The following is a 23261-nucleotide window of genomic DNA, read 5'->3' on the forward strand; positions in this document are numbered from 1 at the left end:
ATTCCTTGAACTTTGGTTACATTTGACCGGGACACTCATTTTGGTGCCATTGTGAGCGAATTTCTAACACAATGGTGCTGGTAGTAACAACACAAAGTTTTACTAACAGTACCTTCTCCACTTTGTGCATGTTTTCCATGCCTTCTCTTGCTCGATTAGGTGGGACATGTGCCCGTTTTACACAGCGGCAATGCAAGCGCTGAAGAAATAAGTTAACAGTTGCTTGCCCTGCTTTGGTGTAAGGCGGGGGTCCCCACTGCTTGCCGCACTATCCTCCCTTTCGCCTTTCCCTTTCAATGGCCCTCCATGCACCGTTCCCAGGAGAGCGTCCATTTGTATTGAAGAGGAGCTGGAGGGGGCGAGGCTGAAGCATGTGGGTTTGTATCATTGGTTTGTACACAGAGACCCCGCCTTGAGAAAAAAAGACCATACCTCTCCATCTACTCTCAATCAACAGAAACAGAATGTCTTGGAACCAAATACCAGTACTGAACCATCAAGGACATAGATCACCTTTAAATTAACTCCCTCCCCCCGACAGTCGTTCTCCTTTTCTCTCAATTCTTCTGGAGAGGAAGATCGATTGTTTGCTTTGTACTTAACAACATCTTGCTCTGTACAGTCAGAGCTTGGGGATTAAGTTTTTTTGTCATTTTAAGGTGGATCTTTTTAACCTGAGAAAAGATCTATTAGGAAAGGATTTGTTAAGGAAAGGTGGTGTTGACAGTGCTTGATATCGAGAAATGTTCGCCTCCAACGACCGTTATCTTTGAAGAATAGGTAAGATTTTCATGATCACAAACTGTTTTCGGATATACTGTGCAGGTAGAGTTGCAAATGTTGTGGCCATTCATGGTGTCCATGTGTTTTCGCTTCACTGCGCCACACAGAGAGAGAAAACGGACAAGGAGCTTGAAATCCGAGGACATCTTTGGTCACATCCCTAAAATGCTTTTCTGATCTGTTTAAATAACCAGCTTTTTTTGCTTGATCTGCTCCTGAAGTTGAATGCTGCACCGGACTACTAGGTGCGTAATGAATGTTTGTGTGGGAGTAAAACCTCGTTTTTTTTTTGTTATTTCTAAACGTGCAGATATGTGCCATCAGATTAATCATGCATGTGTAATGATGCAGCCTTGGACGGACATGGACCACGTAAGGGGCTGGAGCATTAAACAATAACACAAACAGTGAAGCCCAAAAGGAAGGGGGAGCTCGGTTGCAGCTTGCTACGGAAATGTTAAGTTTCTGTCCCAAACTGTGAGTGTGTAGATTTGTAGACGATAGCTGCCAGCTGAGCTGAAGTGGAAGTCTTTTGTGTTGTTGGGCTATGCATTGTTTACTTAGTGTGCTGAGTCTGATGGACAACATCTGCCAGCAGATTAGCAAGGTTAGCTGCAGCTTAGAGACCCTGCCAACGAAAGCTACAGCTTTGCATGGCTTGCAGAGTTTCAGTTAAATTTTATATCGGGACATAAAGGCTGACAGCTTACAACTTTGCAAGGGAGCTATAAATGCACTTTATTCCAGTTTTAGTTTATTCTGAACGTCTCAGACAGACCTCTGTTCTTTTTTTTTCAGGTGACAGCCGCAAGCATGTTGAAATTAACCTTGTATTAAGTGACAAGTTAAATGCTGTAGTCAGTGCACTAGAGGGGTTGGATGTTTTAAGAGCCATTTAGTCAAGAAGGACTTTTTGCTTACCTGAATCTGGTGACTGCTAAATCAGGGTATCTGCATGGGTTTCTGGTTCCCCTCTCGTCGTGGAGTTATTTGCTTCACTCACCGTTACTTATTTTCTGTTTAAGGGATCACAAATACCTTTATCTCAAAATCCGAGTTGCGTGTGCATTACTTTGATCCACGTATTTTGATACTGTTAACTATTGCTATTTATTTGGGTGTGTGTGTTCACGGAGACTCATAGCTTAAGCAGGTTTTCAGTGCACAAAGCATGGTTAATAAATATAATTATTTCACAACAGTCGTGTGTAACGCCTTGTTTATAATTAAAAATGATATTATTATCCTGTTCTGTGCTATGATGACAATCAACTCTTTCTATTTCACATTTTGCCAGAGATATGCAAGTGTACAAATAAAAATCAACTGTGAACTGAATTTGGTAGAAAACCAGTGCCGACATTCGAAATTTTCGCCTGGAACTGGAACTTTTGTGTGTCCTGCTGGGTGGAAGTGTACCAGTTCTCTGAATGACCTGCACTAAGGAATCTCAAGCATAGACTGCTAGATTCTTTTAGACCCTAAAGAAGCAGGCAGGGTTTATGGATATGATTTACAAGTAATTATGCAGTGAGAAAAGTATCTAGCAGAGCAGTGAGACTGTTTAAACGCACCATTTAGTTTGTTTTTCCTTTTGCTTTAAATTAGAGTTTGAATAAGAGTTTAACTGCAGCGGCCTTCAGGCATCATACTTCAGTGATGTCCTGGACAAGTGTCCCAAGCTTCTTGTTATTGTATAACCCTAATGTCACAACTGCTAATGCTGTGGCACTAAACGGGGCCTACTACTAAGTGTTAGAAGGCTGGACAAGGGGATGAGGGCTATGTGCATTGGTTAGTAAAATGTGAGTTTGAAGTGTGTTTTGCTTCTGCACAGACCTAAGACTGGATCCCCATGGATACATTATTTGTGAAGCAGAATTTATATTATTTCTGATTCTCTGCATCCTTGTGTAGTTGATGTGATATATTCCTATTGAAGCGTATATGTCTTGCTTGCACTGTGGTCTAATTTGCTTTAGCAAAATGTAAAAATGATAGAAAATGTTGCTGAATACAGATGTAATTTAAGACTTTCATTAATGTTGCAGTGTGAGAATGCCTCATGTGCCATTCATAACTTCTGGTACGTCATCCAACAAGAGCCTGGTTAATGACTCCTGTGAAGGAAGAAAACAGAAAAAAAAGCTGTTGTTATCCAAGGCTTAGGCAGTAATAATACAGAGCAACACACACTTTATTTACTTTCATCACAGATGTTTGACTTGTTGCCATGACCACTTAAGAGTTGTCTCATGGAAGCAGATTCTTGCTTTATTTGTGTTAGGAAGATGGTATTGTTTCTCTGAGTAAGAAAGAGTGAAGTACATTAAATACAGCTGTATTTGTATGAGGAGAACATTTTCTCCAGGAACCTTAGATTCACAGGAAAGTGCTGCTTTCTTTGTAAACTACAAAGCATTTTTTTTAATGAAAGTGTTGAAAAAAGGCACTTGAGAGTTTCATGGCTTTCTGTGTTTCTTACATTTGATTTGTATAAAAATAACATCATCACCTTTCTACCTTTCTCTGTATACAGTTTGTACATTTGTTTATATATGTAAATGGTATAGAGTTAGACATGGCTATGATTTTAAAGTTACCTTTTTGCATTTTACTTCATACTTTGTATACTCCTCCATGTAATTTCTGCATTACCTTTTGCAGTCCACGGAGAAGGGAGTACAGGTGATTTAGTGGTGAAGATCTCTGCCTCATAGCTTTAATATTCTCACTTACTGCATCCACAGTAGACTTTGCATGGTCTTCCATTTATTTAGTTAATTTGGCTTCATCACTCTTCTCAGGTAAGGGGATAGATTATGTGTTTGATTGTGAGTGTATAGGGTTAGGTTATGGGACAGATTTATTGTATGTGTGCTTGTATATGCACACATGGTAAGTGTCTGATCTGTCTTGGTTAGTGGTAGTGTTGTTTTGTTTTTTTTTGGTTAGGAGCAGGGTTAACCATAGGGTTAGAGTTAATTTTTTAATAATGCATGCTAACCCTAACCTGCATCTTAAAAAAAAAACCTTCCTGTAACACTTTCACTATTCAGACAGATTTGAACTGAGTCTGGTTGAGTTTTGGCTACTGCATCAGAAAACGAAATGTGTACAGTGTCAATGCTTTTTATGATTGATATAATGACTGATCGACATGTTATGGTTGCTGTTTTGTGTGTCGATCATATATAGGTGTAATAGGTATGAGTGATTGCTGTTCCTTTGCTGTTTTTTTTGCCTGTAGGGTTTGGAAAGTGATGGATGCAGATAGATAGGAGCAATGTTTATTAGTAACTATTTGAAAAGTCAGGATATGAGGCAGCGAATCACGAAAATTGGAGACTGAATGGGCAAAAGATCAGCCTTGCATTTACTAAGTCTAAGATGTCATTTCTCAGAACATTTCCTTTTCTTCAATGTATGGTGATCTCAGGGTTGGTATATATAAGTTCACGAGGTGTGGAGGTACAGGGGGGCTTCCTGCAAAAGAAGTTTTAAAAGAGAAGAGTGATTTTCAAAATTTGCTCTTCTCCTGTGTTTTTTTTTTTTTTTTCTTATCAACTTGTCGGCACTCTGCATTAGTGCTGACCTTTCAGTAGGTAACTATGATTTTCAGTGGAACCGTTGAGATAAAGTTTGGTCCTCTGCAGGGAACTTGATGTTTTGGTATTTTTTTTAACTACTTGTTGTGTATGTTGACCAAAATTTAGTTTGCCATCTATGATTAATTCTAGTAACTTTGTTTGTGTCACTAGTTTATTTTTTGGTCTTCCTGTCTGGCGTACTATTCAGAGAGTTGCTTAGGAGTAAATATTATTAACTTACTTTTTTGGATTTAGACATAGTTGAGAGTTATCCAGCCAGGGCTCAATGGATGGATGACAAAGACTCTTGGATGTTTTGCGGACATTTAGTTAGGTTCTAAGCAAATGAGAGTGGAGTCATCTCCATACTTGAATATAGTGGCCTGTTTGGATGTTGTTTGAAGGCCATTTATGAAAATGTTAAATAAGTGACCAAGAATCGATCCTTGGGGATGCCTGCATATATGCATAGGAGTCATCTGATATGCAGATAACTGTGAAACTGTGAGAGTGATGTTTCTCCAAGACCTGGAGATGAGAGTTTATGTAACAGTTTATGTAACAGCTTTTGATGTTATGTGTACTGAAGTCAAGAAAAAATGGAGAAAACCAAGTAACATGCATTTTTCTTGAGGTTTTCAGCATTAGTAAAACTAAGGGCAGTAGAAATAGTAGTAATTTGACTCTGTTCTAAAGCATTTAAAATAAAGCAGGTGAGATGGAGACTTTTTTTTCTTGTTTGCAGGTAAAACAACATACTTGGTTAAAGGCTTGTTACTAACCCTTGGTGCATGCATATTTTATCTAAGGTTTACAAGTTAGGTTACCAGTAAACATTCCTCTAAAATAACGAGCTGTTCAGAAGATTGACTCACACTGGAATAACCACCATCTTAAATTATGAGATGGTATCATTTTAAAGTCATCTAATGACCATATTTCTGAATTTTTACTTCCATTATTCACTTGAGATTCTAGCTACAGTTTTAAATTTAGATTTGTTTAGCCATTTTTGTCCTTACTAGTATGCCCTTACTAAATATCCAGTTATGAAACATAAGAGACTGGGCCTTAGGTGATGCTTTAGCCCCTGCCAGTATTTCTCATTTTGATTTTGGTAGTCCTTGCCAAACACATCACCTAAGTCGATGTAAGCCTTCAATGAGTCACCAGTCAAATATGATAATAGAGTCCTAGAAAATTCAATTTGGGACAACAGATGTCATGCTGAAAGTCTTTCAAGGCCCACGAAGGAGGTCTTCATGTTAGCTTTCTTACTTAGTTTCTGTAGTAGGCCACTGGCTGAGGGATACCAACAGAGGTCTGCTGATTCACAGTCGTAACAACATGTTGCTGCAGGATAAGTTTGTGTTGGTCAGTTATTGCATGTCTCTGCACTATGGCCTCAAATAGTTTCCCCATTTGGCATATACACGGCAATTACAGTTCTCACAGAACTAAAACTGCATTTACACTTCCTTCAGGTAGCTTCAGAATGCCACAAAGTTCATTTCTAGAATAAATCCCTGTAAGAATATATTGTTTTCATAGCACTGACCAATTTTGCTGATGTCCTGCTGTGGATGAAAGTGCTAAATCTTTTTTGTCTTTGTTAATATTAAAGTATAGTGGTTTATATCCAGTTGTCATACATTTCCTGGTGGGATCCGGTACCTTTAAGCATTTATTTGTACTGATTTTACTTGGTTAGGTTGTTTAAATGCTGCTTTGTGTATTTATTTATGCACAAGAGTTTAACATCAATAGATATTTTTTCTAGTCAATAACTGCATTTGTTCTTTACAGTCAGTAGACTTAGACCTTATACAGCATTTGCATTTCTGGGTGTGGAAGAAAAATAAGTCAGGCAGGGCATTATCCATGCAGTATCCATGTAGCTTAACAAAACTGGTTATCTCTTGGTTGGGGGGGGGGGGGACTGAGCCAGAGCACTTAAAGACATAGTGGTTTTATTTATACAAATAAAAGCCAGTTCTTTACAACTTTAGCAAGAACAGTTCATCCATGTGGAAGTTTTTACGGAGGATTCTTTAAAGCAACTCATTACTTGACGGTCATTTAATATGTTTTAACACAGAAAAGTTGGGTTAATTTCAAGTCAAAAGTACCTTCCCTGTTCAGGGATATATCTTCCGTACTTCAGGCTGCAGCTACAGCTTCCAGCCTGGTTCCTCTCTTCAAACTCTACTTCTCTACAGACTCCTTGGCACAATCCCTTTTCAGTTCATCATTTAGGAAAATGGGAATCTAAACTCTTCTTGTTTCACTATCCTTTATATTTCCCAAAAGGCACCTGTTATTTGTTGAAACCTGCCAACTTGCCAGACTGCTGTGATAGGCCTTAAAAGAACTAATATTCTTTGTATTCAGCAGGCTCAACAGCCACCACTATGACACTGCATATATAAATACGCACACACACACACACACACATATGCATATATATATATATATATATATATATATATATATATATGTGTGTGTGTGTGTGTGTGTGTGTGTGTATGTATATATTCATCTTTTTCTGTTTCTCTCTATGTATCTGTGTGCGTGTGTGTGTGAGCGTGTGTGAGTATGCATGCATTGTTTGCATATAATTGTATACGTATCTTCATGTATCTATATCTGTATCCCTCTCTCTCTCTCTCTATATATATATATATATATATATATATATATATATATATATATGGGTCTACTTCATAACATTGAAATTTCATAACGTTGAATTTCATAACACTGAGACCATAACATCGAAAATTCAAAACCCTGAAAACCCAAAACATTGAAAACTCAGAACGTTGAAGGTGTGCTTCATAACATTGAAAACTACATTTCACAAGTAAATAATATCACCTCCACCTACAACACCACCTAACTTACAAACATACTTTCTACTACGTTTCTATAGTGGGCAAGCCCCCTGCATCCTCCCAAGTGGGGGGCACCATTAATTAAATATACCAACTCCAAGATCGTACTACAGTGGAAAAAGTTAATTTCCTAACCTCAGTGTATGGTGATTGTTTTACAGTGAGGTTAGGAAATTTACCTTTTTCCGCTGTAGTATGATCTTGGAGTTGGTATATTTAATTTATGGGAGGTGTGGGGGCAGAGCCCCCCATATGGGGGGTGCAGGGGCACTTGCCCCCCTGCAGAAACATAGTAGAAAGTGTGTTTGTAAGTTAGGTGTTATAGGTGGAGAGGATGTTATTTACATATGCATTGTAGTTTTCATAGGTTCATAGGTTCATAGGTTTATACTAGGCTATCTGCCCTAAGGCATTTATAAGCCTAGCCCAAATTTTTGTGGCTTACGCCACCCCTTATATGAAAAAATACTGTGCCCATTAGTTTGTTGTGCCTCTGTCCAGCAGTGACACAGATATGATTCCCGGGGTAAACCTACGATCTCCCATCCACAGGTCTAGATTTCTCTTGAACAGAGTCAGCGAGGTGCTCTGCCTCACATGGACTGGGATTTTATTCCACAGCATAGGGAGTCTCTGAGTGATAAATCTATCCCTCCAGCACGTCCTATTTATATCCGTGCTAAGGTTTAAGTCGCTTGCTCTAGTGGTTTTGGTGGATTTGGATTTTTTGAGGTGGAGCATGTCCATTAATTCCGGGTTTGACATGGCCTTGTATGTCAGGCACATGTCACCTCTGAGCAGACGGTATGCGACTGAATAGAACTGGAGTTTCTTCAATCTGGCAGCATATGACAGATTTTGGAGTCCCTTTATCCTTTTGGTGAGGAACTTTTGGGGTCTCTCCAATTGCTGCAGATGTCGGGTGAGATACATCCCGAATGGGGCATTGTACTCGATCATTGGTCTGATAAGTGAAGAGTACAGGGGAACAATGACCTCACTAGATCTGGATGTGAATCCCTTCATGATCAGGTGGGCAATGTAGAAGGTCTTTCTAACCACTTTAGCAATGTGAGTGTCAAAAGAAAGGCCACTGTCAACCTGGGTCCCCAGGTCCCTGATAACCTCTTCTGTGCTTAGTGGATTGCCACCTATATGGTAGCTTGGGGTTACCTTGTTTTTCCCGAAGGGTATGACTATACATTTTTTGGCGTTTAACTTCAGGCCATGGCTCTGGCACCAGCTATCTGTTTCCGTGAGTCCCTTCTGAAGGATATCCGTGTCCGATGCACTTTCCACTATGGCGCCCAGTTTGCAGTCGTCTGCAAACTTTGTCAGCCAAAGTCCTCCCATGTTGGCCTGTACTTCTGAGAAGTAGATGCCAAACAAAAGGGGGCCAAGGACTGATCCCTGTGGGACACCACTTGTGACCGGCTTGGAGTCTGACACAGCGCCAGCAACTCTAACCCTGTGGGTTCTGTCCTTAAGCCAGTTTGCAACCCATCTTGTGACATATGGGTTTACATTTAAGCTGGTAAGTTTTTCTACAATACCCGAGTGGGGTATTGTGTCGAAAGCCTTTGCAAGGTCAAGGTAGGCTGTATGGACTGCCTTTCCCTCATCAATGGCCTTGGTGACTGTTTCGAAGAAGTCGACCAAGTTCAAAAGGCATGATCTTCCCTTGACAAAGCCAAACTGGGTCGGGTCCAATGTCTGCAAGTCCCCTATATCTTTGTTTATGAGCTCCATTATGATCCTCTCCATAGCTTTGCAGACTAGACTTGTTAAGCTTATGGGGCAGTAATTACCAGGGTCCGTAGAGGCGCCGCCTTTGTGGAGTGGGACCACAGTTGCCGTACGCCACTCCTTGGGCACTTTTCAATGTTATGAAGCATACTTTCAATGTTCTGAATTTTCAATGTTTGGGGATTTCAGTGTTTTGGGATTTAGATGGTTTGGTCTCAATGTTATGAAATTCAACATTTTGAAATTTCAATGTTATGAAGTAGACCTTATATATATATATGTGTCTGTGTATCTATCTATATATATATATATATATATATATATATATGTATATATGTATATATATATATATATATATATTTAAAATGTATCGATGGGTCCAATGTCGAAGGGTGGAATTCTCAATATGGAAGGTAAGCATGTGTTTTACTTGTTTATGGGAAGAGTTACAGATGCATGTAGAGTGTCAGTGTGACATCTGATAAAGGAGAACGCACTCATCTTTGGTTTTTACTTAATAAACTGTGGTTTTAACAAGCAATAACAGCTTGAATCCTGTTTCTTGTTTTTTTTTTTTTTTTTTTAATAAGAATACAAAGTGACCTTACATTAGAATTTATGACAGCAGTCTATTTTAGCAATTTTTATGCCAGTATCATTCCAGGGGTCCAGGCAAATACAAAAGGCCTGTGGCTGACCAAGTTTGTGGACGACTGTAAGTTGGGTGCAGTCATTAACTCCCCAGATGATGTTAACATACTTCAAGAGGGTCTCACAGCAAGAAATGACTGGTGAAAAAGTCATGGCCTTAAGTTAAATGCAAAATGATTTATTATCATACCATTCGGCAGAAACATGGCCCCTACTGATTACCACATCAATGGCAACCCCCTAAGCACACAACCTGTGGTGAGAGATCTGGGTACACAGTTTGACAACAATCTCACTTTCGACCATCATGTAGTGGCAGTGGTCAGAAAAGCCTTTTACTTGGTTCATCTCATAAGTAAAGGGATTACATCCAGAAAAAAGGAGGTTAATACCTCTCTGTACCTCTCCCTCATTAGGCCAGTAATTGAGTACAACTCCCTGTTTGGTATGTGTCTCTCCAAACACCTGCACCAGCTGGAAATCCCACAGAAATACCTCACAAAGAGAATCTATGGTCTCCCAACACCTGTCCTATATGGACAGGCTCAAATCACTATCACTTAACTCGGTATTGTACGTATTGCTCAGAGATGATCTGTGTCTCGCTTACAAGGCAATCGCGGACCCTGCCCTACTAGAGATACTCCATATCCGTAAGTCTTAACTCCTCACGCATTACCTGATTGAAAGGTTTAAATCTAATATGCAACATGAACATAACTTGCTGGAGAGACAGGTTTGTCTCCTAGAGGCTACCTCATATCTGGAATAGACTCCCCATACACATCAGAGTATGTCGCTGGCCCTCTTCAAGTGCAACCTTGATGAGTGGATGAGAAACCACAAATTTGTTTCAAGGGTTCCACCTGTGTCCCTCATTGACAGGGCTGATAGGTGCTGATTGAGGTTTCTTTTTTGGGGATAAACTTTTGTCTAGGCTTGTAAGGGCCCAAGGGCCATTAGCCTAGTAACCTCCTATGATCCTGTGTACAACTAGTTTTCCTTTTATTTTGTTTGTTCTTCCTTAGAGAAAGTGTTTACTACCCTTAAGGCTAGAAAAACAATATTTCCTTGTTACCAGGTTTCATTGTCTCTGTGTGTGTGTGTGTGTGTGTGTGTGTGTGTGTGTGTGTGTGTGTGTGTATCAAAATTTTCTAAGAAGTTATTGTGAAAATACAGCTCATCTAAAACATATTTAATCAAATTGTGTTTCATTTAGCATATTTTAGAAACAGAACAGCCTCCTCCTCCAAAAGTTGTTCTTGTAGGAGACAAGCACCACCCCCATTCACCCTTTTACTTAAGTATACCAAATCCATTGTTGCATAACTGTGGGAAAGAGAAAGCACCACACACAGTGAATCACTCCTGGCCATTATTTAGTTTATCCATGGTAATACAGTCATGAGTTTAGTATATTTACGTAAGTTGGCATCCAATGCTAACCCCATAATAGTCGGGCCGGTAACATACTGCTACATTTCCTATCTGCCCCAGCTGAGTCCTTAGGTACAAGGCTCACCAGTTGAACCCAAGTTGTCTGGGTTGCAGTCAGGGTTCCTGACCTCTGTTCCATGACACAGGACCAGATACTGTAATTCACATGACTTGAATAGGATGTGAAAATAATCACATTGTGGTGATTAAAACATCTACTGATAATGACTTGAGTTGACAGAGTTCTTTGTAAATTACTTCCAGAGGCTACACATCTTCCAGTGTAAAAATGTATACCCCTTTACCTAGTGGCTGTGTTTTTTTCTGTTGTTAAAATAAACATTTACTAGTTTTGCCAGGTGGTAAGTAATGACTAAGACTGAGATACTTGAAGAAGTAGTGCATAGTGCAGAGCTGTTTAGCAGCTGTGTGAAGGGTACAGGGCTTCAAACGCATATTGTTTGTTTTCTTAGCTGAGAGCCACCCCATGTGTGCACACAGGAGTTCTTTATAAATACCATACTATAACTTGATTAGTGACTTAGGCTGCAACATGAAAAGGTCAGTATGGAGTTCTTCTTGAAAATCTACTTGAAAGTCTGTGTTGACTGTACATCATCTATTTAGTGTGTGCGGAGATGCTGGAGTTGTTCTTTACGTGACTTTGTCTCTCTTTTTTTTTTTTGGTTAAGAAAGCCTGGAGTTCATTTTCGCCAAACTGACCTACATAGCCATTTTTACCTGTCACTGTATAGCCTTACTGAACTGCGTTTGAACTTTGTGTTAATTCCAAGGAAGACTGTTCAGATGTCCAGGTGAATTGTCACTTGCATACATTAGTTTCTTAGTTACAGGGCAAATCATCATGGGATTAGTAGTTGGGAGCACATCACAGTACAACCACCAAAAGACCCATCCTAGCCCCCCCACACACACATGGGTATGCACATATATATCAGCAACCCTGCTGTTAACTTGACCAGAAGTGACCACAGATATATGGAAATAACATCTAATCAAGTAATGAAACTAAGTGCCTGAAACTATATAATTTGAAAGTACACAAGCATTTTTATAGTGGGGCAAGCCTCCACTACTTTAAATTTTGAGATTACATAATTTTTGAGATTACATAAGCACAAGAAAAGGAAACATTTGGTAATATGTTGTGTCAGGTGTTTCCTTTTCTCTGTGCTGGTATGATTTCCACCATAGCAAGTAAATAAGCATAAATACTGCTCAGTCATGAGGGCTTGTGGTTGCTGGTAGTGTTGGCAGCATGGGCACTAAGTATGTAGGAACTAATCACTTGGCATCCCATAACTGAGGCCATTATTAGGTGTCCTGTTCCTGATTCCATGTGCTGAAGAAAAGTGTACATGGCAGAGGTCCAAGTACTGAGCCTCGAGGTACTCAACTGTTTATTTTATGCAGATGCGAAGAGTGAATGTTAATACATACTTAAAAAAGACCCAGTGCTTTTAGTTGGCCTGGATTTCAGATATTTACAGATAGAGTTTGAAAGGTCAAGCTTATTAGTGTAGGTTGATCAGGCTATATGACCTCTATATTAATAGCATCATGTAGTTTATTGAGTTGAAAGTCTGTGCTAAGCCTACAGATGTCACCCCTGCGAAGTTGCCTTTTAATAAACTTTTAAAGTCCTCTATTTTTAGTTACCCTGTAGGATGATCTTGCCTTCTACTTTATAACAAAAAGATAGTCCCTTTGACAAAGGCAGAGAAGTGTTACTTGAACACCAGACTATTCAGAACTGCCTGCCCTGATCTGGCTAAGGCTTTTAATACCATTCTACACAGTGGCATCACAAAAAACTACCCAGCCTCAATGTTAATATTTAAGTAAACCACTGGATGGCAAAGTGGTTTCCTGGCAGAACTGACCTTGTTAATGTAGTTGATACATCATAAGTAGCAATGTTCCACAGGGTTCAGTCTTGCATCTTGTCTTATTTCGCATTCATTTCCCAGAAGAGAAATTGGCCATCCAAGAGCTCTGGCTTGCAAAGTTTCTGGATGACTGTAAATCTTGTCAGATGTCCTCATGATAACAAAATTACCCTGTAGGGCCTGGATTATACCAAAATTTGGTGCTTTAACTACTGACTCCCCTTGAATGCCAAGAAATTCAGCATAGTTACTTTAGGTGAAGACCCTGCCTCAACCTTGTGTCACACGACTGGCACCTCCCTCAGAATAGGATCTGTTCTTAAACACCTGAGCTCCAGTACAAGTAATGAGCTTTCTTTTGAACAATATGTTTTAGTTGTGGTTACTAAGTCCTTCAGCCTTGCACAGATTATCTGTCCAGGCATCTGATTTATGTTAAAGGATGCCCATCTCTCTCTCTATAGTCCTCCCTCATAAGACCTGTCATTGACAGGGACACTGATTTTCCGTTCTACTAGGAAAAATACTTGTAAAACCTCAATTTTTGAGTGTCTGATAATTGAAAAAGCATGGGATTTTCATGAAGTTAGGCATTTTAGGCCACCTCACTCATTCACCACAACTTGTATTTCTTCTCATATTTATTACTTATGATACTGTTAGCTTGCTTCATTGAGTGTTCTGTACATGCAATCTGTTTTTACTTTCTATATTATAAACATGTATATCACCATGTGTTATCAGAGTGCAATCTTGCTGACAGCATATTTTCCTAATCGAAGTGACTGAGTAACATGCACACAAAGGAGAAGTGTGTTACCAAAATACTGACAACAGTGAAATCACAGAATAGCAACGTGAATTCTTGAGTATTCTACAGTCCTAGCATTAGTATATTTAAGTTACAGGGTGTGGAGGACAAGGAGGCCTGGCCCACCTGCAAAAAACAGTTAAATGGAGGTTTTGCACTTTATTCGATTACTCTATCTTTGTGTGTGCTTTTGAAAGATGGAGTACAGAAGTAGTGCATTTGAATGGGTTGCCTACAACCCATGTAAATACATAAACACGTGTGTGTGTGTGTGTGTGTGTGTGTGTGTTTATGTGCACTATAAATTTACAATAAAATCATGATAATGCCTGGACCTGTCATAGACTAGTAGAATTAAGACAAAAAGGTAATCTGATACAATTTCATAAACAACTAAAATCCCACTTCCTTGAACAATCCAAATATACATGCTTCAGTCTATTCACAATCTCTTTCCCCTATTTCCACACACACAACTCTGTAGCCAATCCACAATGAAACTCTTTTCATTTAACATTTTTTTATAGCAATATCTAAACCTATATACAACATTAATAAAAAGAATGAGATAAGTACTTTATATAACCATGCCTCAAAATTGTTCAGAATAGTAGAAGTTGTAGTATCTGACCCTAGAGGCAGTGCTTGGGAAAAACACCTCGAGTACAGAAAACTAGCAATTTAACTTGATGGCTCCAGGAAACCAGGTATTAAAGAATATACATTTATTAATCCTGTTTTGAAAATAAGGACAGCTAAACTCTAATGTTCACTTAGGTACAATAATTATCACAAAAATTTCTTAAACAATGATTTTTTAACCATTATTCCTAGTATCAAAGTCAAATATGGATACAGTTTTTATTTACCCATAAACAAACATCAATAGATTGTATTTATAAGAATTGTATATAAAAGGTTGCTTTTATAAAACCACTCTTAAATCATGTTCTACTTAAGCTGATGACCTCCTGAGTACCTTAAACTAGCAGCCGATAGCATTGCCTATCCTGTCTCAGTACTTATAAATAGGTCAATCCAGGAATCCCACATTCCATGTCTCGGGAAAAGTCACACATTATCCCTCTGCACAAAGGAGGAAATTCAACAGACATTGCTAACTTTAGACCTGTAGCAATCTTACTCCCCCTTTCCAAAATACTTGAAAAATGTATTCAGAAACAATTGCTAAACTATTTCCTTTAGATAGAATTCCTATCCCCCACACATCATGGCTTCCATCTTTCCCACAGTACTAACACTGCACTTCTAACCTATATAGATATTGTCAATAAAGCTTGAGATAACAGCAAACTAGTCTCCCCCTTATTTCTAGACTAGTCTAAAGCCTTTAACACAGTTTGTCACAGCAAATTTCAACTTCAGATGTCTTCATTAGGTCTCTCAGCTCACCCTTTTATGGTTCAAAGCTAACTGTACAATAGGTTTTGGTCAGTAAAATGGCACTCCCTCCTCTCTCATATCTCCCAGTCACCACTGGTGTAATACAAGACTCTACCCTTGGTCCCCTCCACTTTAACATTCTCAACAACAGCCTCTACACATCCACACAACAAGCCTCCCTAATACAGTACACAGATGATTCCATGATCATTTGCACATCTGACAACATGGCGCACCTCCAAAAAATTACTCAGGAAGATTTAAAAGCCACAGAAACATTGGCTTCGTAACTCGAACCTCATGCTCAACCCCCCAAAAAATAAAAAAAATGCTACTTGACTTTTCTCCAGTCCTTCTCTCATGAAAAAAATGTAAAGCCCTCTGTCTTGGTAATACAGCCATCGAGGTCACTTCTTATAGTAAATTATTAGGGATGATAGTGAATGATCTTAAATTCAACCTGCAAATACAACATTGCATTAGAAAAACTCATCAAACCAGATACTTCATAGAGCCAAACACTTTCTCCCCGACTCTAGCTAAAAGTACTTTTGCCTCATCACACTTTTTTATGGTGCTGCCATTCTTACTAACCTTCAAGCATCACAAAAATCAAAACTTGAACAATTCTAGCACAAAATTGCTAAATCTGCAGCAAATACCCCATTTAGAACCCACCACTGTATATTACTAAAAAGCCTAAATTGGTTAAAGCTATCAATATGTACACAGCTACTTACCACCTATAAAATTATCAAGAATCCATCTGCTTTTCCAGTACTAAATAACATTCTACACAACTATGTTCCTAGTCGATCATTGTGATCCAGCGGACAAAAACACCTGTCTATTCACAAGCCTATCAAATCTGCTGGGCATTGTCTGTACCGTACCATGTTGCTAAGACCTGGAACTCCTTACCTGCATTCATCAGGCCAGTAATCTCCTGCACATCCTTCAAAACCATACTGAAAGACTCCATAGCCATAAGATGGCATTGTTTTTGCTCTATGCCAGGATAAACTACATATTTAAATGTGAACAAATAAGTTACACCCCCTTACTCTCCCTTTTTCACTTACTTCCTTATGTCTGTCAATTTCTCTACCTTGGATTTCTCTCTAAGTATATCATAGGCCTGCTTTTCTCTCACTTCATATTGCAGTTTCTATTTGTATTATAATAACTTACCTTTAATTTGTCTATTAACTGGCTAAAATTTCTGTAAATATTAAATCATTGTCATGTCATATCCGTGGTGGTGCAGCAGTAGCATTGTTGCCTCACAGCAAGAGGTTCTCCCATTCGATTCTCGGCTGGAGTGCAGGGAGTGCTTTCTGTGTGGAGTCTGCATGTCCTTCCTGCAGTTGAGTGGCGTTCCGAAAGACATGCGTGAATGGGCGTGCCTTCATTGAAGGTTGGGCGTCGAGCTGGCAACTCGGCACCGTAAACAAAAACAAAAAAACCTACTGCCAATCATTAGCGGACCGGAGTTCCGCTGTGGTGACCCCTAATTGGGAAAAGACGAAAGACAAACAACAACAACAACATTAAATCATTGTCATATAACTTGTATATATTGTTAACCAGTGTTTTCATATTATATCTAATTTGGTATAATTATTTAAACTGTAGCTTTCTTTTTTGTATTATTTTTAAACATTGTAAAATTGTTGTTCTTAAAATGTTTTGTAATATTTTAGAGCTTTTTTTCCCCAGGCCTCCACTAAAAATAGGTTCCTACCCAATCAGACTTTCCCAGTAATCAAATGTAAGTATTAAAATGTAATGTTATTGATTCTCACCTTACAAAGTATAAAGAAAAAAAAAACATTGTATGCCAAATAAATCTAACTCATAGGAAATCAAAAGTGGTCTTGCATAATTAAACATGGAACACTGAATCCTAATCAAATTTGTAAAAGCCAGATATGATGTAAAAATAGCCACTTAGGTGAAAGATGATCACAAAACCTTCTTTAAATATGGTAGGATTCTCAGAAACTATGACCAGCACTGAGCTAATAGTAACTGATACAACATACTCAGATCTAGAAGACATTGCCAATCTGCTAGTAGACAAATTCAACTCCACCTTCACCACTCCATTTATATTCAGATCAAGTCTCTACCTTTATTTATTTATTTATTTTTGTTGTTATCTGTTAACCAGGAAAGTCCAAGTTGGAATGAAGCCAATTTTCAGTGGACGCCCAGGCAGAAATGCTTCAGACGCATGTTTTTCTAACATGGGAGGAAACCCACATGAATGCAGGGAGGACATGCAGACTCTGCGCAGAAGGCACCCCAGCCGAGAATCGAACCAGAGGACCTCTTGCTGTGAGGCAACAATGTTACCGCTGCACTTGCGCCGTCCAGTCTACTACTCTTTCTCAAGTTTCTCAAGAATAAACTACATCTATCGGGCTGGATAACACACCAAGCTGCCTATTCGCAAGCCTGAAACATGAATTGTAAGACCCCCTACAGAGGCTGTTCAACATTACTCTCAAAACAGGCTTTATGCTGCATGAATGGAGGACAGCAACAGTCCTTACCTTGCACAAAGGTGGGGCTACAATAGACCCAGGTAATTCCAGACCCAGAAGCCAGACCAGCTACATCTGTAAGGTAATGGGAAGGATCATCATGGAACTATCAAAACTTTTTCAGATGATATAGGAATGTCATTTGTTCTTGATAAATGTACAAAAACAACCTTTAAAGCAGGAAAGCTGCAGCACCAAGAAAACATCATCTTGGTACAGGAATGTATCATAAAAGAACTTGAGCAAGAGGGAGTGTATAAATATTTGGGAATTGATGAAGGATCAACAATAAAACATAGAAAAATGTGAATAAAGTTTAGTAAGGAATATTTTAGAAGACTAAAATTAATACTGAAAACAGCGTTGACATCTAAGAACATAGTCCAGGCTATAAACCAATTTGCTCTTCCTGTCCTGCCTTACATTTTTGGAGTGATTGATTGGCCCCAAAAGTTGTTGGGTAGGTTGGACAGGAAAAGGAGGAGGATGCTTCATGCTCATCAAATGATGTATAAAAATCAGTACATACTAGGATTATGTAGTCCCAGATCTGAAGGAGGTATGGGGCTCCTTGAAATTGATTACATGTATAGATTTGCAGTTGTGGGACTGCATACATATCTGCTGACCTCACAAGACCCAAACATAGTGAAAGTTTTGAAACACGAGGAGGTGATTTCCCTGCTTAGTTTAGCAGAAGCATATCAGCATCAAGTGGGAATGGAAACCAACTCAGAAGTAGATAAAAATAAGGCAGCAACTGAATGTGCCAAAAAACAAAAGGTGAAGGAGGAGATGAGAAGGTAAGAAATGTGGAAAATGCATAAGTATAGCTGCAAGTACAGAAAAGTCTTGGGACAACCTCGTGTTGATCAGGATCGAATGCTGGAATGGTTAAGGAGAGGTGAATTTAAACCAAAAGACGGTTAATGTTGTCGACCCAAGATAGTGGATTACGTACATGTTGGTTTAAAAGTCTGTTGAGCATATGGGAGAAACAGACAAATATAGGTTTTGTAAAACAGAATTGGAAACGGTCGTACATTTTGTTGCTGGTTGTGCTATACTAATGGCAGAAGGACTGTATACTGAAAGACATAATAATGTGGCAAGACTGTTGCCCTAGAGATTGTGCAAACATTATAATATTGAAGTAGCTGAAAAAAACATTGGAAACATGAGCCATAAAGCATCTTAGAAAATGATGATGTTTATATCACATGGGATCATCCATTACCAACAGTTCAAAAATAGACACAAGAAAACCAGATGTAGTAGTCCATGAAAAGAAGACAAAAGTAGCACTGATCAATGAAATTGCTACACTCAGTGACTACAGTGTCTTATGTACAGAGAGACACAAAGTCATAAAATACCAGGATTTTTAGGCAGAAATAGGGCAATGTGGAAGAAGGATACCCAGACAGTTCTAGTAGTAGTAGGAGCAATGGGTCATATCAAAAAGAATTTGCAATCATGTTTAGATATGTTACCGATACATGTAATCCCATACGGATTGTAGAAGGAGCCATTACTGGGTACATTACGGGTGCTGCAAAAAGCACTTTGGCTAACATTAAAGACTGAAACAGTACTAATTTCATGAACTTTAATCGTACTTTGACTTAGGAATGGGGTCCATTCCCATCACGGTATTAGAAACCCAAAAGACTTGGAGAAATTAAAAGAGGGAAATAATAAGTAGGGATATAGGGATATAAATTATCTACAGACTCTGAACCCAACCTTGTTTTGATTTTTCAAAGACAGGTCCTACCTACCTGTTTTGAAAAAGTCACTGATGCAGAGGACGAGGGCAAATGAGTGTATGCTGTCTGGACCTGTGGTCCTCGACATTCTTGTATTATAATTTTTGGGTCTTGTTATTCCCGTATTTGCAATTGAAGCAATCACAAATATGACGATAAACCATAAAACATATTTATATTTACATTTTAAACAGTGGCACATATAGATTTTTGGAATAACATACACTTGGATAAATTTATAGTAGCTACTTTTCTTGTTGAGTTATTTTAAATGGAATCTTGAACTAATTAAGTATCATTTATGAAATTGCATGTACCTTAGTGTTCTTTTACTTTTATTAGATTGTTCTGGTCACATGATTTTAAGTTCACATTGAGCATGAGTTAATTTTTAAAATGAAAGGTTTTGCATTAATTTTATTTTGTCTGAAGAAGTCCTGACACTGTATTGGAAATAAAACACTTACTTAATAAACTTCTGAATGTGACATTTCTTCTGGTATTTTTCTAAAAAAAAAAAAAAACTTAGAATACAGAAAGTGCTTCTTCCAAAGGAAGACAAAGGAAAACAGATAATGAATCCTATTAAATTCAAAGTAATGAAATAATTAAAACCCCAGATGTTGGGGATGATGTACAGGCTCCATTGTCTTAATTACTCATGACCTGCATAATATGTAGATTGTTTACAGTCCTAGTTATAGGGTAATCTGTTTTTTTATAGAGGTCACTTTGAGTAAATCGTAACATATGAGATACTTCCCAATAACTTTAGTTCATCCCAACCAGAGGTCTTATCAGTAATTCCTTCTGTACCTATAGAACTCTGTAGTTGCCATGTTTCACTATTTTCTGGAATCATGTTTGGAAAGCAAGACAGTGATGTAGAATTCATAGGCTGCATGATTTAGAAGTTTCTTCAGTTCATTGAGCCTCATTTTTTCCCTGTAGAGAATAATAATGAAATTGTGTTTAGGTCTTAGAATAATAATTGATATGCCAACTGAAAAAGTGGTACTTATTTTGGCTGAATGTTTGACTTAAAACCTTACTCAAACTCCCAAGAACGTTCTGTAAGATAATGCTTCCTACAGAAGTTCTTGTGTGTTTGGGAGTAATAACATATGTTTATTTAAGCAGTAATAATTTTTGGAACTTTATGCAAGAAGGAGGTTGGTATCTTTACTGGTATGTTGACTTTTGCTTGATGATCCTGCCATTAGGATGAGTGTATTATACCACAACTATACTGTTTTCAACCACTGTATCAGTAAATCATAAGATTTGGTTAGAATCCCAAGCAGAGAAATATTTGGGAGTTAGATTCATAACATCATGGTGAATACCTCTGCAAATGTGTAGAGCACTGAAATATGTGCATTGTGTATGAGATTTCTTAACTGAAAACCAAAAGAAGAAAAAAAAAAAGAAAAAAAATGCTTCCACTGGATCAAAATATGCACTTAAATGTAAACAGACAAGGTACACACTGGTTTCTGCTTAGCTAAAATAACCCTTAATGTAAAATGGATTGGAGATTTTCTAAATATTATCAGTTGATAATAGAGAATTCACAATAATCTGCATATTGCCCAATAACTTCTGTATTTACTTGACATTCAGACTATAAATCAATAGATTGGTTGTATGATGCAGCATATGAATGATTGATACAAATATTGAAATATTGAAAATAATGAATATTTTGTTATAGTGCAAGATATCTGTATTATGCAGAGATAACATCATGTATGTTATAGAACTCCATAAAGGAAAATATGGGGTATACAGTAGGAAATTTGTGCAGTGTTGTCAAGTTATTCTTCCAGAAGGCATTGCAGTAGAGGAAATAAGAAGATAGGCTTACACATTAACTTGTTGCCCTTTTTTATCTCTGAATGAAATAAATATTTACAGTAAACTCTCAGTTAACCGGAACGCAAGCAACCAGAAAAAAATCGAAGAAGTGCAGTACATTATAAACAATTCAGTTCAATTTTCACTTGTTGCACTTTGTTCCCCCCGCCCCCCAGATAGACTTTTAATTACTGTATTTCAATATTAAAATTAAATCAATACAGTGTTTATGTTATGGCATAGTATAGGGTACAGTAGTAGTCAGGCCTGTTTTTAATAGTACCTTTCAAGCAACCAGAAACTACAGCTGTCCAGCATCTACCAATCCCCATGGGTGCCGATTAACTGAGAGTTTACTGTGTATCAGTCTTTTGAGTTAGTTAGCATCCTTATGTTAAAAAATGAGTTGTGCATAAACAAACAAAAATTATATCAAGCTTTTTGTACTGGAAACAGCTTTGCCACTGTATTGTAAGCTAAAGCATATGGGAACTTTAGAATGAAACATGATTTGTAATCATCTAGTTGTTCCATAAGTCAGTCAGTACTGGAATGGTGAGAGAGAAATAATTCTTATTTTTACTCGGATCATTTTTATTTTAGATATGAAATAAACAACAAATTAATACTTAATACAATGTACTATCATATTAATTAATTAACTATATACAAATTTACATTCAGCCTGACATACAAAAATGAATGATAAGTTGTACAGAAGTAGATAAATTAATCTTAAGAAATAATTATTTCAAAAGGAGGTTAGATCCATTTGTAAAGTGTCAATCAATGTTAAAACTTTTTTCCAAGGATTATTAGATACTGGCGCAGGAAACATTCTTAATTCCTTGGTTTTAACTTCCATTAAGGCCGTCCTCTTCAATAAACACAGAAAATCTTCTCTGCTAGGTACTATGGTAGAATTCCATCTCTTTGTTATACATTTCCTAGCAATAGCTAGTAGAGAAAGAAATAATTCTGACTTAAATATTTAAGATTACATTGTGCCAGGGAAAACTATTAAACTTGTTACCCTTGTCCAGTAAGAAATTCTGTTCAATAGAGCTCTTTTGAGTTTGCAGTCTCAACTTTCACTGGGTGTGGCCTGAGTCTTTAAAAAAAGTGAATTTATCACATTACATTTGAAACAATGTTCATGTGTCTGGAACAGTAAGTGTTACTAGAAAACTGTAAATGGCTGTTCAAAAAGTAATATTTACACTTGGTGCAAGTTAATTTTAGGTCTTAAAATATTCTTATAAGCTGCAGTAAACATAGTGAATTTTAATTTTTGTAATTTGTATAAACAGCTTACAATATCTCAGTAACCATTCATGCAACACATACATATTGTCAGCAGTATTTTATCATGCAGCTGTGACCTTTCCTATGAGGCTAACATATCGCCTACATCACTTGATTGTTGAGATATTTGGAGAAATATGAAACTTATTGTAATACAAATAAATAGAAGTTAAATCTATGGCCAAAATAAACGTGGTTAATTTGTATACAAATAATATCCAGTGTCTGTTTGGTTGTACTAGTCAGAGGTCAAATATCAATACAGTTATGTTTGCCATCATATAACCTTAAGTTGAAACCTTCTTATACCATGTACATAGCATGGTTTCAAAATTATTATGTAAATACAAACAACCAATATTTGACACCTCAAGGCATCAGTGTGATGTAACTATAACTGCAATGATTTGCTTTGATGCAATGCAAGCAAGTCTATTTGTAGGACAGCATACATCTCTATAATGTTACAGAAAAATAACTGAGATCTGCTTTTGTGTGTGGATCAGGGGTACCTCTCTGTTAGAGTGTGTTTTGAATTTAACATGAATTGTCATA

The 23261-nt window shown here is 37.7% G+C and overlaps 1 protein-coding gene across 6 annotated transcripts in view; it reads left to right on the top strand.

Moving 5' to 3' along the window:
* The first annotated feature begins 422 nt into the window (after positions 1 to 422).
* Positions 423 to 23261, top strand: part of CTBP2 (C-terminal binding protein 2) — a 2784951-nt gene continuing 2762112 nt past the window's right edge. For 5 of the 6 annotated variants that reach the window (XM_044056194.1, XM_044056191.1, XM_044056196.1 and 2 more), the window contains exon 1: positions 423 to 780. The gene's annotated coding sequence lies outside the window, so the exon portion shown is untranslated. The remainder of the gene's footprint in view (positions 781 to 23261) is intronic. The other variant, XM_044056197.1, reaches the window with a different exon arrangement.

The sequence above is a fragment of the Protopterus annectens genome, chromosome 14.part0, assembly GCF_019279795.1.
Source record: "Protopterus annectens isolate FY-2018-M chromosome 14.part0, PAN1.0, whole genome shotgun sequence".
Lineage (NCBI taxonomy): Eukaryota > Metazoa > Chordata > Ceratodontiformes > Protopteridae > Protopterus > Protopterus annectens.